Below are 16,424 nucleotides of genomic sequence, written 5' to 3'. Positions count from 1 at the left end.
AAACTCTCATCAGACAAACCTTTTTTGAGCACAAGAGGCTTGAATGTAGGAGCTACCCAGTAAATATCAGGTGAAGGAATGACCGTTATAACCTTCAACGTAATTAGGCACGCAGAATATTCTTCTTTTTATGCATTAACTTTTGCTCGTATTAACAACACTAATGTTTTGAGAGGAAAAAAATGGTAACAAGCAACCTGAAATAGTGTTATTTTTTTAAGCAATATTTGCTTGCCAGAGTTTCAGACCTAGAATAATGAGATTCAATGAGTGGGAATGAATGATTAAGATACATTCTGCAGGAAAAAGCAGAACCATTTTAGTCATTTATGGAAGATAATTGCATTTGATATTTTAAATGAACTGTCTTACCACCAACTTGGCTACTGTATTTAACAGGTCGTGATTATTTTTTGTATTATTTATTTGTATGAGAAGATCTTTAATAGGATAAGGACTAGAGGACTGGGAAAGGGAGGGGAAACTGCTCTGACAGTTCATGAATCAGAGAAGACGTGCTTCTCATTCCATTGGTTCCCTCCAGAAATGCCAGCACTACACACTTAAATTGCCTGAGTCATGATCTTGTAAAATTCATCTTGCTTGTTCCTGTGGTTAGAAATAATTAGAAAATATGCTTTTAATATAAATTTATTTTTATTTAAATGTAATCATATATCTGTAAATATTCAATAGAAGAAAACTAAAAATATGGAATATTCAAAGAAGAAAACAAAAACAACTAAATCTCTAAGCTACTACAAATAAGTTGTAGAAATACTACTACAAATAAGTTGGAAATGGGTTGGAACAACTCTACTGATAACTTTGGGTTCTAACAAGGTTTTGGTCTATAATTCCAGCAAATAAAAGACTGTGGTTTTCATGGTAACATGGAAAACTTTTCTCTGAAGGTAGTATTAAGATTTAGGTGGATAACTTCCAAAATAACGTCATAAGCGCCCAACAAAAAATACCAGAAGGCAGTGAAATTGCTGAAAACATTGCAGTGAGACTTGTTGGAGGACAGTGGTGATTTACACAATAAAACAGAATCAATAAGTGATTAGATACTCTATGATTTATCTCACTAATATTTCCAGTTAAGGGTTTCAAATGCCTTATTAGTTATGATCTATTTAGATGATTGTGTTGGGGAGGGAAAATATACCTTCTACCCTTCAGGGTTCTTTGGCTGGTCTAATAATTAAACTGATGTGAAATTAACAGGAGAAAAATAAATGTAATGGTATACATTAGGGATTCCCATGAGACCCAAAGCCAAGAATGGTGGCTGAGGCTTATCCGGTGTTCTGAGCTAAGGGAAGGGACAGGGCCTAGGGCTTCCAAGGGTAGAGGTGGGTGGCAGGACACAGGTGACAAGAAGAGCAGGTGTTTGGTAATTAGATGTTTGCCCTGCCACACAGATTGGTCCTTCTGATAAAAGTTATCTCTGGTAACAGCTCTGCATCTGAGCCAGGCGCTCAGTCTGGATTCTTTTAGGCAATTAAGCAGGAGGTTAAAAACTCTTCCTGACTCTTCTGGGCCTTGATTGTCTTTGGCTCAAAATAATCCACTTGCCAAAGTGGAACATTTTGGGGAGACTTGTTCTGAGCCCCTTCAATCTCAATGTCATATTCTTCTCTGGTTGTGGCTTGTAGCTGACCAAAAAAAAAAAAAATGCATTGATGAAGGTAATTACTGTAAATCAGATAACTATAAAATGTATTCAATGCAGAGTACATTTCACTCTGCTGGGCATTTATTTTTGCGTTGCATACCTCTTGCCTGCGTGCTCCGGTATGTCCAACTCTGCAACACCATGGACTGTTAACCCACCAGGCTTCTCTGTCCATGGAGTTTTCCAGGCAAAAATATTGTAGAGAATGAGTTGCCATTTCCTCCTCATCCACCTCCTCAGGATGTGGATCTTCCTGACCCAGGTATCGAACCCATGTCTCTTGCATCTCCTGTATGGGCAGGCGGATTCTTTACTGCTGCGCCAGCTGGGAAGCCCAAATAAATTAAAAGTGAAAAAAGTCACTCAGCTGTGTCCGACTCATTGTGACCGCATGTACTATACAGCCCATGGAATTCTCCAGACCAGAATACTGGAGTGCTGGAGTGGGTTGTCATGCCCTTCTCTAGGAGATCTTCCCAACCCAGAGATCGAACCAAGGTCCCCTGCATTGCAGGTGGATTCTTTAGTAGCTGAACCACCAGGGAAGCCTAAGAATACTGGAGTGAGTAGCCTGTCTCTTCTCCAGTGAATCTTCCCAACCTAGGAATTGAACCGGGGTCTCCTGCATTGCAGGCAGATGTTTAAAAAGAGAGAGAAGGAAAATAGAGACAATCTCATCACCCCTTCATCCCACTAAACTACATATACAAGTGTGGTTTTTTGCATCTCAGTCCTCACTTGTGCTCCTTAAAGTGGTACCACCTCTTTACAAGGAGGGGAACATGGTCAAGCAGCTGCCGTCACTGATCATCCAGAGTCCGAGGACAACTGACACTGGGGGGAGACACATCATCAAGTAAACCGCAGGTGGCATTGGGGACTAAAAGTATCATTAGGGTCTTTCCAGCGTACTGTGAGCATTCTCACTGTGGAGCTGAGGCCAGTACGAATTCAATTCATCAGGCTTTCATTCACAAGGTAATAGGGGGGAAGTTAATATGCTTAAAGTTTAATAGATTGGAATTCATTAATAAGCAGCACATGTACTGGAAGTGGAAAAAAAAACTCCTGGTGTGAAACCAAATCCATTCTCTACAGGACTTACCTATAACTTCAGCTGCCTGTCACCCTCAAAACTGCACTCTCTTTGGTTTTCCTGTATTCATTTCTGTCATCTACTCTATAACCGTAGAGGCAAGATAGACTTAAAAGATTGACATATCAATACTGAAAACCTGTGTTTACACTAATGTCTGGAAAAGAGGTGCAATATAATCTTCCAGATCTCCCACTAGGCACTCAGAAAGAGTGGGCTCTTACAGCTTCCCTGTTGGATGCTAGCTCTCTGGAGTCAAAAAAAAAAAAAAATTGACAAGCAGAATAATTCACCTTTAGGTGGCTAAATCCAAGGCTGCTGCTGTTGAAAATCTCTGCCCCTAAACGGCTGTGATGGGTTCTGACTCCCCTTCCTGCAGAGGGTGTTCATAAAGACTTTTCTCGATTTTTAGTGGGCAGTCAGGATGATTGATTCTTATTAGAAGGTAGCTTTTCTATGTCTCTAACTTCTGCATTTATGAAAAACATTTATGTCACTACACCTTCTCATGATGCTCTTTCTAGTCTCAAGGAACTCTTGGTCCAAAAGTGAAGGCTTAAAACACACTATTTGTTTCACTCGTATCAGAACTGTGATTTTAGTTCTAAGGCTGTCAGCAGAAAATGTGTTGGGAAGATGAGAAACACTCAGAAAAGCAAAAAGAAAGGGAGGGAGAAAAAGGAAAAAAGTCCATAATGTAAGCGAGTACAGGTTGAGCTGCTCACCGCTCAACAGCCAGGAAATTGAGGAGCAGAATTCGGTAGAGAAGAAAGAACTTTATTCAGAAAAGCTGGTGATCTGGGGAGATGGTGGCCTCATGTCTGGAAACCATCTCCCAAGATTCTGCTCAGCCACGAGAGCTTTTAAAGGGAAAAGAGGGGGAACAATCTCAGTTAATCATTGAGGCAGGAAGTCAGATTATTCATCATTTTCTCTTGCATGCAGGCCTGCTGACTTCTCCCCATCATCCTTAGGATGCTGTCTTGCCAGGAGAGTTGGCCTGGGGATTTGCAAAGGAGAAGAAGCTAAGGGTAGAGACCTAGCTTCTTTAACTACTTAATTATTCCTTCTAATCTAGGAAAGGAATCAACAGGCTAGATTAAGTGCACACTTTTGTGTGTGTGCTCAGTCATGTCCTACTCTTTGTGACCCCGTGGATTCTAGCCCCCATGGACTCCTCTGTCCATGGAATTTTCCAGGCAAGAATTCTAGAGTGGGTTGCCAATTCCTTCTCCAGGGGATCTTCCTAACCAAGGAATCAAACCGTAGTCTCCTGTCTTAGGAGATGAATTCTTTACCACTGTGCCACCTGGGAAGCCCTAAGGTGTATATTTAGGAAAGCAGAAATCAGGAGCTACATTAACTGTTACCTAACGATCTAGTCTTTATGATTAAAGTCTAAGGAAAACAGGGATAAACAAACAAAAGGGACATGGAAGCTGCTTCCAGTAGGGGGTCAGAGTTGTCCTTCAGTTCAGTTCAGTTCAGTCATTCAGTCGTGTCTGACTCTTTGCGACCCCATGAATCGCAGCACGCCAGGCCTCCTTGTCCATCACCAACTCCTGGAGTTCACTCAGACTCATGTCCATCGAGTCCGTGATGCCATCCAGCCATCTCATCCTCTGTCGTCCCCTTCTCCTCCTGCCCCCAATCCCTCCTAGCATGAAAGTCATTTCCAATGAGTCAACTCTTCGCATGAGGTGGCCAAAGTACTGGAGTTTCAGCTTTAGCATCATTCCTTCCAAAGAAATCCCAGGGCTGATCTCCTTCAGAATGGACTGGTTGGATCTCCTTGCAGTCCAAGGGACTCTCAAGAGTCTTCTCCAACACCACAGTTCAAAAGCATCAATTCTTCGGCGCTCGATCATCTTCAAAGTCCAACTCTCACATCCATACATGACTACTGGAAAAACCATAGCCTTGACTAGATGGACCTTAGTCGGCAAAGTAATGTCTCTGCTTTTGAATATGCTACCTAGGTTGGTCATAACTTTTCTTCCAAGGAGTAAGCATCTTTTAATTTCATAGCTGCAGTCACCATCTGCAGTGATTTTGGAGCCCCCAAAAATAAAGTCTGACACTGTTTCCCCATCTATTCACATGGAGTGATGGGACCAGATGCCATGATCTTCCTTTTGTGAATGTTGAGCTTTAAGCCAACTTTTTCACTCTCCTTTTTTACTTTCATCAAGAAGCTTATTTACAATATTGTGATGGTTTTTGCTATACATCAACATGACTTTTAATCACAATTCTACTTATGTATACAACAGATTATGGAACAGAGTCAGTCGCTTCAGTCATGTCCAACTCTTTGTGATTCCATGGACTATAGCCCACCAAGCACTGTCTGTAGGATTCTCCAGGCAAGAATACTGGAGTGGGTTGCCATTCCCTTCTCCAAGGGATTTTCCTGACCCAGGGTTTGAACCCGGGTCTCCTGCATTGCAGGCAGTTTCTTTACCATCTGAGCCACCAGAGATGCCCAGAGAATGTCAAATGGTTTGGGGCTTTCATCACTCAGGGCTCTGGAGCACAGAGCTTTGGGGAAAGTCTGAAGCCTGAAGGTCAGTGGTGAAATGCTGCATTTAACAAAAAGGCAGCAGCATTTAACAAAGAAACGTGCCATAAGTATGAATTTAAATAGATTATGGGAGGAATCAAGTTTGCATCAGACATGAAGCTGACGTCATCTTTACTTACACCTCTTATTAAAAGCGTTCCCACTTTAAACTTAGTAGTAGTAGTGTTAGTCGCTCGGTCATATCCGACTCTTTGCAGCCCCACAGACTGCAGCCTGCCAGGGCCCTCTGTTCATGGGATTATCCAGGGAAGAATACAGGAGCGGGTTGCCATAGAAAATGCATTGAAAAGCTATTGGGAGGGGTAGCGTCGATACCGCTCCCTGAGGACAGTCCTCAGCCTGTGTCTCAAGGAGCAGCACCCAGCCCCAGCGGCCCGGCGACCCTTGTCCTGCACAGCCAGGCTGCCTGCCTGAACAGCTGGCACGTCTGCTGCTAGCTAAAGGACCGTCATTCTCCCTGGACACCGATGCTCGCAGCTGCTGGTCCTCGCTCAGGCGGCCCAGGAGGCGCCAGGAGATGCCGAGGCTCCTGCCCCTGGTAGCCAGGTTTGTCTCCACCTGCCGCTCCTCTCCGGGGTGAGTTCTCCCACACGCCACAGGGATGGAAGGGGCCTCGAGAATATGGGCCGGAAATGAGCCCCGTGCACCGGCTTAGGGGACTCGGTGTTACCCGTCAACGTTCCCTGATACATTTATTGACTCCTTTTTTGCACCAGTTTTTATGAGATAGGCTGGGACTCATTTTTGAACAGTCTGAACAGCTTTGCTCTTTGAATTAAGGACCATTGGAGGTGCCATTTGTAAAGGTGATAACTTTGGAGTTCTGCTTTCAATAACACTGATTAATCCTCACGTGCCAGTTCTGAACTGCCTTAAGCCCGCCCTCCGCCCATCGCCCATAATTAGCTTCAGACCCCGAGTGTTAGCCCAGCAGCGCACCTGGTTACGCGGAAGGCAGTTTATGTTCGCCGAAAGGGCATCCGCGGCGCCAATTTCTCCGAAGGACAGGATGCAAACAGGCAATTAGAATTAGAGATAACCTTCGGAAGATAGTAAATAGAGTTCTGGCGGAGACGAGGGAGGTAAATCAAAGGAATTACTTACTCTTCGTCGGCTCTGACCCTCTGTCCTCTTTTACTGCCCATTCAATTTCGAGTTTGCGTGGTTTTTAAATTGCTTCCATCGAGGTCTTCTGTTTAAATTTTCATGATATGATGTTTTCCAAATTGCAAAGTTAATGAAAGCCTCCTGCAGCAAGTAAAACACACAGAGACTTCTGCACTAGTGGTAGAAAGGAACTTGCATGAGCCACGTGTCTTCCCAGAATGTGATCTGCACGTTGTCGGGTGAGTCAGTCTCGCTGAGTCCCTGGCAGCCAAATACATCACACGTCTTCCCTAGGGCCCGGGCCTGCCTTTGGAGATTCTACCACAACCGTTAAAAACAAGAGCTAGTTTTTAGAATCATCAGTTTTCATCTATGTGAACATTTATGGTGGGCTTCCCGGATGGCTCAGCAGTTGAGAATCTGCTTGCCCATCCAAGAGATGTGGGTTCGATCCCCAAGTCAGGAAGATTCCCCTAGAGGAGGAAACAGCAACCCACTCAGTATTCTTGCCCGGAGAATCCCATGGACCGAGGAGCCTGGTGGGCTACAGTCCACGGGGTCACATAAGAGTGGGACATGACCGAGCACAGCACAACAGCACATGACGCCTACAGCATGGCCTTGCCTTACGAAGGGTGAGTGCAGGGAAGGGCCTCCCTGAGTATCTGCACCCCCAAAACAGACGTCAGATAAAAATGCTACAATAGTCTCAGCGCGCACTGCACGCACAGTCCGTCACTCGCTCTTCCAGGCTCCCAGACATTCAAGTCTAACTTTCATACATCAATGTATTTGTTTACAAACCTGCTTCTTCCACTAGGTTGTGAGGTAGCAAGTTTGATTTTTTTTTTATCCCCATGGCGCCGCCAAATTTGGGGGCTCAGTCATGATGAAGAGGCTCTACCTGCAGAAGCTACAATCTTGAGTTTGGGAGCTAAGTTAATCAGACTTTGAATATTTACCAGAGCTAAGTTGTGTGTCTTGGAGCCATTTACTTAATCTTTCTAAGCGTCACTGTCTTCATCTCTAAACCAAGGATAATAGTACCTATTACGGTGCTTAAATGAGATTGTCCACATGAGGCGTAAAGGTTCCCTAGTCATTAACCATTGTCAATATATTGAAGTAAATTAAATTCACGCTGAGAAGTTTCTTTCCCAGACAGAGAATCATGCTATCCTACTCCAGTTTATTCCACTTTTTTACTTTAAAATGTTATTATAGAGTTTCCACTATGCATGAAGAATTCTGTTTTGTTCTAAGGACGTTATAAAAATCTAGCTCTAAGTAATAGTATTCCGGGAGTGGGAGGCTCAAGAGGGAGAGGATATATGTACACTTATGGCTGATTCATACTGTCACACAGCAAAAACCAACACAACATTGTAAAGCAGTTATCCTCCAATTAGAGAAAAAAAAAATTTTAAGGACGTAAAATTAAAAATTAAAAAAAGAAATACATTTCCAGCATCTGAAATTCGAGAAAAACTAACTCTAACCTAAGTTTCTGATGCAAGAGGAAAAGGGACAATGTCAGGCTTAAGTCTTCATTGGTTTTTTCTTTCCCCCCTCAGTATAAGCCAGCTCTTACTCTCTAAGGAGGTGACACTCCTCCCAAGTTTGCATCACACAGTCCATGTAGCCTAAGGAAAACAGGACTCCGTTTTCCAGGCTGGGGAGTTAAAAACTCCTGAAGGACTTTATCCAGCTCAGTGACAAAGAGGTGAACCCACCACAGCCTGCACTCCCACCCAAGATCCATTCTGACGACTCACCCGTCCTGTCTCCTGAGAACCTTTCTGAGCACTTGGTGCCTGCCCCAGGCACAACCTCTCTCCCTGGGTAGACCAGCTTTGCTTGATCCCATTATTACCAAGTCGGGTTCATCACGGGGTACATTCTACTGGCTGGACCACAGGTGAAAGGCACAGTTTAGTTAATTAAGTCTAGCACAGTGAAAATGGAATATAACTCAGTGTGAAATACAACAGTCAGCCACTTAATCCTGGTCTATTAGGTATAAAAAGTAGTTACTAAAAGGCGCAGAGCTTCCAGATAGTATATTGGATTGCAATAATCTAACGAGGGGCTTATGCAAACAGACTGCTTCACTCTCTAATTCAAACCTGGAATTGAAACTTCAGTTTCAGACTTGAATTAAACCTGAAACTTGGTCTCTCTAGTTGATTTTCCTCCATCAAGCTTCCACCGTGCAATATTCTAAAACACAATAGGTAACACATGTAGTTCTATATTGATCAAACTTTTATGGAAAAAATATATTCCATTTTATTCTGTAGGGCATAAAATTGGTACATAATAGTAGCTCAAGGAAAGGTTAACACAACCATGACAGAAGGTCAGCTGTCTCTGTCATGGATTTGGGTGCATATGCTCAAACATGTACACACGCACACACACGTCTACACACACACAGGACCATTTGGCTCATTGCTGTCCACTGTTTATCACTTCCCTTGAAAATGTACCTATTAAGCTATGCTTCACAAACTAGAAACTACATAGAAGAATCTTGAGAGGAAAAACAGTTCACTTGTATTTTTCTTCCTGATTCTGTTTTTTGTCCTATTTTTTTTAACCTCATTTCTACCTCTTGCTGCTGCTGCTGCTGCTGCTGCTAAGTCGCTTCAGTCATGTCCAACTCTGTGCGACCCCATTACCCTTCAACTAAATGTACCCCAACCCTAATTCTAGATTTAACATTAATACTTGCTTTTCATCCATCCCCCACTCCTTATTTTCTTTTGTCTGCCAAAGAATATGACATCTGGATGATGTCATGATTGGAGAATAAGAAAAAATGAGAAACATCAGGGAATTCACATCATTAAAATTATGCATGCATACTAAGTCACTTCAGTCATGTCCGACTCTGTGCAACCCTGATGACTGTAGCCCACCAGGCTCTGTCCGGGGGATTCTCCAGGCAAGAATACTGGAGTGAGTTGCCATGCCCTCTTCCAGGGATGTTAAAATTATACTGCAGAGTTAATATAAATTTAAGCTGGGATGTGGCCTTCAGTAAAGTTCTGGCATTTACCCCACTGCTCTATAAATAATAAATGCTAATTCAAAGTTTACTACTTCAAACTGAAAACATCCAATATTTTAAAACTTTAAATTGTGGTTGCATAAGTTTTGTTCTTGTTCTTGTTGTTCAGTCACTAAGTCATGTCCAACTCTTTGTGACCGCCATGGACTGCAGCACACCAGTCTTCCCTGTCGTTTACTAGTCTCAGAGTTTGCTCAACCTCATGTCTATTGAGTCAGTGATGATGTCTAACCATCTCATCCTCTGTTGTCCCCTTCTCCTTCTGGTCTCAGTCTTTCCCAGTAACAAGGTCTTTTCCAATGAGTCAGCTCTTCACATTAGGTAGCCAAAGTATTAGAGCTTCAGGGTCAGTCCCTCAAGTGAATATTCAGGGTTGACTAACTTTAGTATTGACTGGTTTGATGCTCTTACTATCCAAGGCTCTCAAGAGTCTTCTCCGTCACCACAGTTCAAAGGCATCAATTCTTTGGTGCTCAATCTTCTTTATGGACCAACTCTCACATCTATACATGACTATTAAAAAACCATCAGTTCAGTTCATTCGGTTAGTCATCTCCAGCTCTTTGCACCCCATGGACTGCAGCACACCAGGCTTCCCTGTTCATCACCAACTCCCAGAGCCTGCTCATACTCATGTCCATTGAGTCAGTGATGCCATACAACCATCTCATCTTCTGCCGTCCCCTTCTCCTCCCACCTTCAGTCTTTCCCAGCATCAGGGTCATTTCCAGTGACTCAGTTCTTTGCATCAGGTGGCCAAAGGATTGGAGTTTCAGCTTCAGCATTACTCCTTCCAATGAATATTCAGGACTGATTTCCTTTAGGATGGACTGGTTGGATGTCCTTGTAGTCCAAGGGACCCTCAAGAGTCTTCTCCAGCACCACAGTACAAAAGCATCAATTCTTTGGCACTCAGCTTTCTATATAGTCCAATTCTCACATCCATACATGACTACTAGAAAAACCATAGCTTTGACTAGATGGACTTTTGTCGGCAAAGTAATGTCTCTACTTTTTAATATGCTGTCTAGGTTGGCACAGATTTTCTTCCAAGGAGCAAGTGCCTTTTAATTTCATGACTGCAGTCACCATCTACAGTGATTTTGGAGCCCCCCAAAATAAAGTCTTTCACTGTTTCCATTGTTTCTCTATCTATTTGCCATGAAATGATGGGACCAGATGCCATGATCTTAGTTTCCTGAATGTTGAGTTTTAAGCCAACTTTTTCACTCTCCTCTTTCACTTTCATCAAGAGGCTCTTTAGTGCCTCTTTGCTTTCTGCCATAAGGGTGGTGTCATCTGCATATCTGAGATTACTGATATTTCTCCTGGCAATCTTGATTCCACCTTGTGCTTCATCCAGCCAAGCATTTTGCATGATGTACTCTGCATATAATTTAAATAAGCAAGGTGACAGTATACAGCCTTGATGTACTCCTTTCCCTATTTGAAACCAGTCTGTTGTTCCATGTCCAGTTCTAACTGCTGGTTCTTGACCTGTACACAGATTTCACAGGAGACAGGTAAGGTGGTCTGGTATTCCCATCTTTAAGAATTTTCCACAGTCTGTTGTGATCCACACAGTCAAAGCTTTGACATAGTCAATAAAGCAGAAGTGGATGTTTTTCTGGAACTGTCTTGCATTATCAATGATTCAACGGATGTTGGCAATTTGATCTCTGGTTCCTCTGCCTTTTCTAAATCTAGCCTGAACATCTGGAAGTAAGTTGCAGCCCCACTTGGAGAATTTTGAGCATTACTTTGCTAGCATGTGAGATGAGTGTAATTGTGCAGTAGTTTGAACATTCTTTGGCATTGCCTTCCTTTGGGATTGGAATGAAAACAGACCTTTTCCATCCCATGGCCACTGCTGAGTTTTCCAAATTTGCTGGCATATTGAGTGCAACACTTTAACAGTGTTATCTTTTAGGATTTGCAATAGCTCAACTGGAATTCCATCACCTTCACTAGCTTTGTTCATAGTGATGCTTCCTAAGGTCCATTTGACTACACATTCCAGGTTGTCTGGCTTTACACCATCGTGGTTATCTGGGTCATAAAGATCTTTTTTGTGTAGTTCTTGTGTATATTCTTGCCACCTCTACTTAATATCTTCTGCTTCTGTTAGGTCCATACGATTTCTTTATTGTGACCATCTTTGCATGACATGTTGCCTTGGTATCTCTAATTTTCTTAAAAAGATCTCCAATCTTTCCCATTCTGTTGTTTTCCTCTATTTCTTGGCATTGATCACTGAGGAAGGCCTTCTTATCTTTCCTTGCTATTCTTTGGAACTCTGCATTCAAATGGCTATATCCTTCCTTTTCTCCTTTGCCTTTGGCTTCTCTTCTTTTCTCAGCTAATTGTCAGGCCTCCTCAGAGAACCATTTTGCCATTTTGCATTTCTTTTTCTTGGGGATGGTCTTGATCACTGCCTCCTGTACAGTGTCACAAACCTCCATCCATAGTTCTTCAGGCACTCTGTCTATCAGGTCTAATCCCTTGAACCTATTTGTCAATTCCACTGTATAATCTAAGGGATTTGATTTAGGTCATACCTGAATTGTCTAGTGATTTTCCCTACTTTCTTCAATTTAAGTTTGAATTTTGCAGTAAGGAGTTCATGATCTGAACCACAGTCAACTTCTGGTCTTGTTTTTGCTGACTATATAGAGCTTCTCCATCTTTGGCTGCAAAGAATATGAATAATCTGATTTGGGTATTGACCATCTGGTGATGTCCATGTGTAGATTCTTCTCTTGTGTTATTTGAAGAGGGTGTTTGCTATGATTGGTGAGCTCTCTTGGCAAAACTCTTTTAGCCTTTGCCCTGCTTCATTTTTTACTCCAAGGCCAAACTTGCCTGTTACTCCAGGTATCTCCTAACTTCCTGCTTTTGCATACCAGTACCCTGTAATGAAAAGGACATCTTCTTTTAGTGTTAGTTCTAAAAGGTCTTGTAGGTCTTCATAGAGCCATTCAACTTCAGCTTCTTCAGCATTACTGGTTGGGGTATAGACTTGGATTATTGTAATATTGAATGGTTTGCCTTGGAAATGAACAGAGATCATTCTGTTGTTTTTGAGGTTGCATCCAAATACTGCATTTCGGACTCTTTTGTTGACTATGATGGCTACTCCATTTCTTCTAAGGGATTCTTGCCCACAGGAGTAGATATAATCATCATCTGAGTTAAATTCGCCCATTCCAGTCCATTTTACTTCACTGATTCCTAAAATGTTGATCTTCACTCTTGCCGTCTCCTGTTTGACCAGTTCCAATTTGCCTTGATTCATGGACCTAACATTCTAGGTTCCTATGCAATATTGTTCTTTACAGCATCAGACTTTACTTCCATCACCAGTCACATTCACAACTGGGTGTTGTTGTTACTTTGGCTTCGTCTCTTCATTCTTTCTGGAGTTATTTCTCCCCTCTTCTCCAGTAGCATATTGAACACCTACCGACCTGGGAAGTTCATTTTTCAGTGTCCTGTCTTTTTGCCTTTTCATACTGTTCATGGGGTTCTCAAGGCAAGAATACTGAAGTGGTTTGCCATTCCCTTCTCCAGTGGGCCACATTTTGTCAGAACTCTCCACCATGTCCCATCCGTCTTAGGTGGCCCTACATGGCATGGCTCATAGTTTCATTGAGTTAGACAAGGCTGTGGTTGATGTGATCAGATTGGTTAGGCTTCTGTGCTTGTGGTTTTCATTTTGTCTTCTCTCTGACAGGGATAAGGATAAGAGGCTTATGGAAGCTTCCTGATGGGAGAGACTGACGGTAGGAGAAACTGGGTCTTGTTCTGATGAGCGGAGCCATGCTCAGTAAATCTTCAATTAGATTTTCTGCTGATGAGCAGGGCTGTGGCCCTCCCTGCTGTTTAACCTGAGACCAAACTATGGTGGAGGTAATGAAGATAATGGCGACCTCCTTCAAAAGGTCCCATGCAGGCACTGCTACACAACGTGCCCCCAACCCTGCATCAGGCCACCACCAACTCAGGCCTCTGCCAGAGACTCCTGGACATTCACAGGCAAGTCTGGGTCAGTCTCCTGTGGGGTCACTGCTCCTTTCTCCTGGGTTTTGGTGTACACAAGGTTTTGTTTGTGCCTTCCAAGAGTCTGTTTCCCCAAGTCCTGTATAAGTTCTGGTGGCTCTTTTGTGGGGTTATTGGCAACCTCCTCCTAGAGGGCTTTTGCCACACCCAGGACTGCTGTACCCATAGCCTGTGCCCCTGTAGCAGGCCATGCTGACCTGTGCCTCCGCAGGAGACACTCAAACACTCAAAGGCAGGTCTGATCAGTCTCTGTGGTGTCTCCTGGTGCACACTAGATTTTGTTTGAGCCCTCCGAGCTTCTCTGGTTGGTGTGGCATTTGATTCTAAATGAGATTTCGCCCCTCCTACGGTCTGCTGGGGTTTCTCCTTTGCCCTTGGATGTGGGTATCTTCTTTTGGTGGGATCGAACATTCTCCTGTAGATGGTTCAGCAGCAAGTTGTAATTTTGGAGTTCTCTCATGAGAAGATGAGCGCGCATCCTTCTACTCTGCCGTCTTGTGATTATATGGGCCTTTGTCAGCAAAGTAATGTCTCTGCTTTTTAATACACTGTCTAGATTTGTCATAGTTTTTCTTCCAAGGAGCAAGCGTCTTTTAATTTCATGGCTGCAGTCACCATCTTCAGTGATTTTGGAACCCAAGAAAATAAGTTTGACACTTTTTTCACTGTTTCCCCATCTATTTGCCATGAAGTGATGGGACTGGATGCCATGATCCTTGTTTTTTGAATGTTGAGTTTTAAGCCAGCTTTTTCACTCTCCTCTTTCACCCTCATTAGTGCTATAAAGAGCTTGAAGATACCGTTATGTGTATCCCTGGAGGCAGAGCGGGGGCCTGTTTCTTGACTGATCTTCCTTGTCTCTGCATCCTCTCTCTTCCCTGCCCTTTGGAACTCAGGGAAGGTCAAGAGATTGGAGTCTGTTTCCAACAAACGAGAAATAGGGGACACAGAGTCTTCTGTGCCCAGAAGCCCCACAGGGTCCTGCTTGGTTTCCCTCTCCAGCTCCCTGTCCTTCTCTGTGTGTGTGTTTAACCTGCCATTGTACCGTAATTCATTTGACTTCATATTTAGGAAGTTCTTCCCTGTTTTTTTTCCTGGTAAATGATGTTAGCGGCCCAGCAACTTCTGCCTTCAGAGTCCTTCAAACCTGAACCTGACCTTTTCTGTCTTTTGAGTCTACATTTGACATATTTTTCATATTTTCACTTTTGTAAAAAAATCATCTGAATCCAGTGATAGCATCCTGTTTGTGGTCGGCCAGCTCCCTAGCTGCAGCTGGGCCCAGTAATCCCAGCTAATAATAGGAGGCAAGTCAACTCAAGTTTGCTACTTGTAATAGAATCAGCTTTTGCTTACACAGGGAAATGTTTTTAAGTCATGTCCCTTTCACACCAGCTGTAACGAGGCCTTGCATGCATGCTAAGTCACTTCAGTCATGTCTGACTGTGTGCGGCCCTATGGACTGCAGCCTGTTGGGCTCCTCCTTCCATGGGGCTCTCCAGCAAGAATACTGGAGTGGGTTGCCCTCCTCCAGGGGACCTTCCCAACCCAGGGACTGAACCCACATTAGCAGGTGTGTTCGAGCCACCTGCAAAGCCAAAGCATCTTGTTTACTGTACTATTACTGGAAAAAGAAAATATCTTATTTTTATCTGAATTATATAAATGATTGTATAATTATATAAACAATAGGACATGAAAATGTGGGCCCACCTTTACATATGAATAAATAATAATATATGAAACATATTAATATATTAATTATAACATATTAACATAATATACTATAATACATTAATATATGTTAATATAACTAATAGTATCCTGCATATGATAGTATATATTTAATATCAATATATTACTTAATATATTTAAACAAATATGTAATTCTAAAATTATAATTAGGAATGAAGGTTATGTGTCAGTAACACAGATGGTGACTGCAGCCATGAAATTAAAAGATGCTTACTCCTTGGAAGAAAAGTTATGACCAACCTAGACAGCACATTCAAAAGCAGAGACATTACTTTGCCAATTAAGGTCCGTCTAGTCAAGGCTATGGTTTTTCCAGTAGTCATGTATGGATGTGAGAGTTGGACTGTGAAGAAGGCTGAGCGCCGAAGAATTGATGGTTTTGAACTGCAGTGTTGGAGAAGACTCTTGAGAGTCCCTTGAACTGCAAGGAGATCCAACCAGTCCATTCTGAAGGAGATCAACCCCGGGGATTTCTTTGGAAGGAATGATGCTAAAGCTGAAACTCCAGTACTTTGGCCACCTCATGTGAAGAGTTGACTCATTGGAAAAGACTCTGATGCTGGGAAGGATTGGGGGCAGGAGGAGAAGGGGCCGACAGAGGATGAGATGGCTGGATGGCATCACGGACTCGCTGGACGTGAGTCTGAGTGAACTCCGGGAGATGGTGATGGACAGGGAGGCCTGGCGTGCTGCAATTCATGGGGTCGCAAAGAGTCGGACACGACTGAGTGACTGAACTGAACTGAACATAGAATAAAAAATTGGGGTAGACACAACCTATTTGCATACAACACAGAACAGTAGACAATATCTCCTGCTATGTATGAGAATTCATTATACAGTTGACTCCATGATCAGGGCAAATTATAAAATAGGGCTAGGATTTTAAGTGAAAACCAGGCAATCACGTTTTAGATTTCTGAAAGCACATAGAATGGGAAATTTCTGTGTTTGGGGTCAGCTTGTTTTTCAGTGGCCCCAAAGGTGTGGATGTCTGTGGTCTGTCTCCTGTGGAGTCTCATGCGGGATTCCTTAGTTTAGCCTGGCGAGGTTTCTGTGGATTTCTCTG

At 43.0% G+C, this 16,424-nt stretch overlaps 1 protein-coding gene across 1 annotated transcript in view; it reads left to right on the top strand.

Moving 5' to 3' along the window:
* Positions 1 to 16,424, top strand: part of DOK6 (docking protein 6) — a 409,948-nt gene that overhangs the window by 329,720 nt on the left and 63,804 nt on the right. The gene's annotated exons all lie outside the window — the stretch shown is intronic.

The sequence above is a fragment of the Capra hircus genome, chromosome 24 (genome assembly GCF_001704415.2).
Source record: "Capra hircus breed San Clemente chromosome 24, ASM170441v1, whole genome shotgun sequence".
Classification (NCBI taxonomy): Eukaryota; Metazoa; Chordata; class Mammalia; order Artiodactyla; family Bovidae; genus Capra; species Capra hircus.
Note: the sequence above shows the minus strand (reverse complement) of the source record. Positions and strands in the feature narration are given on the sequence as shown.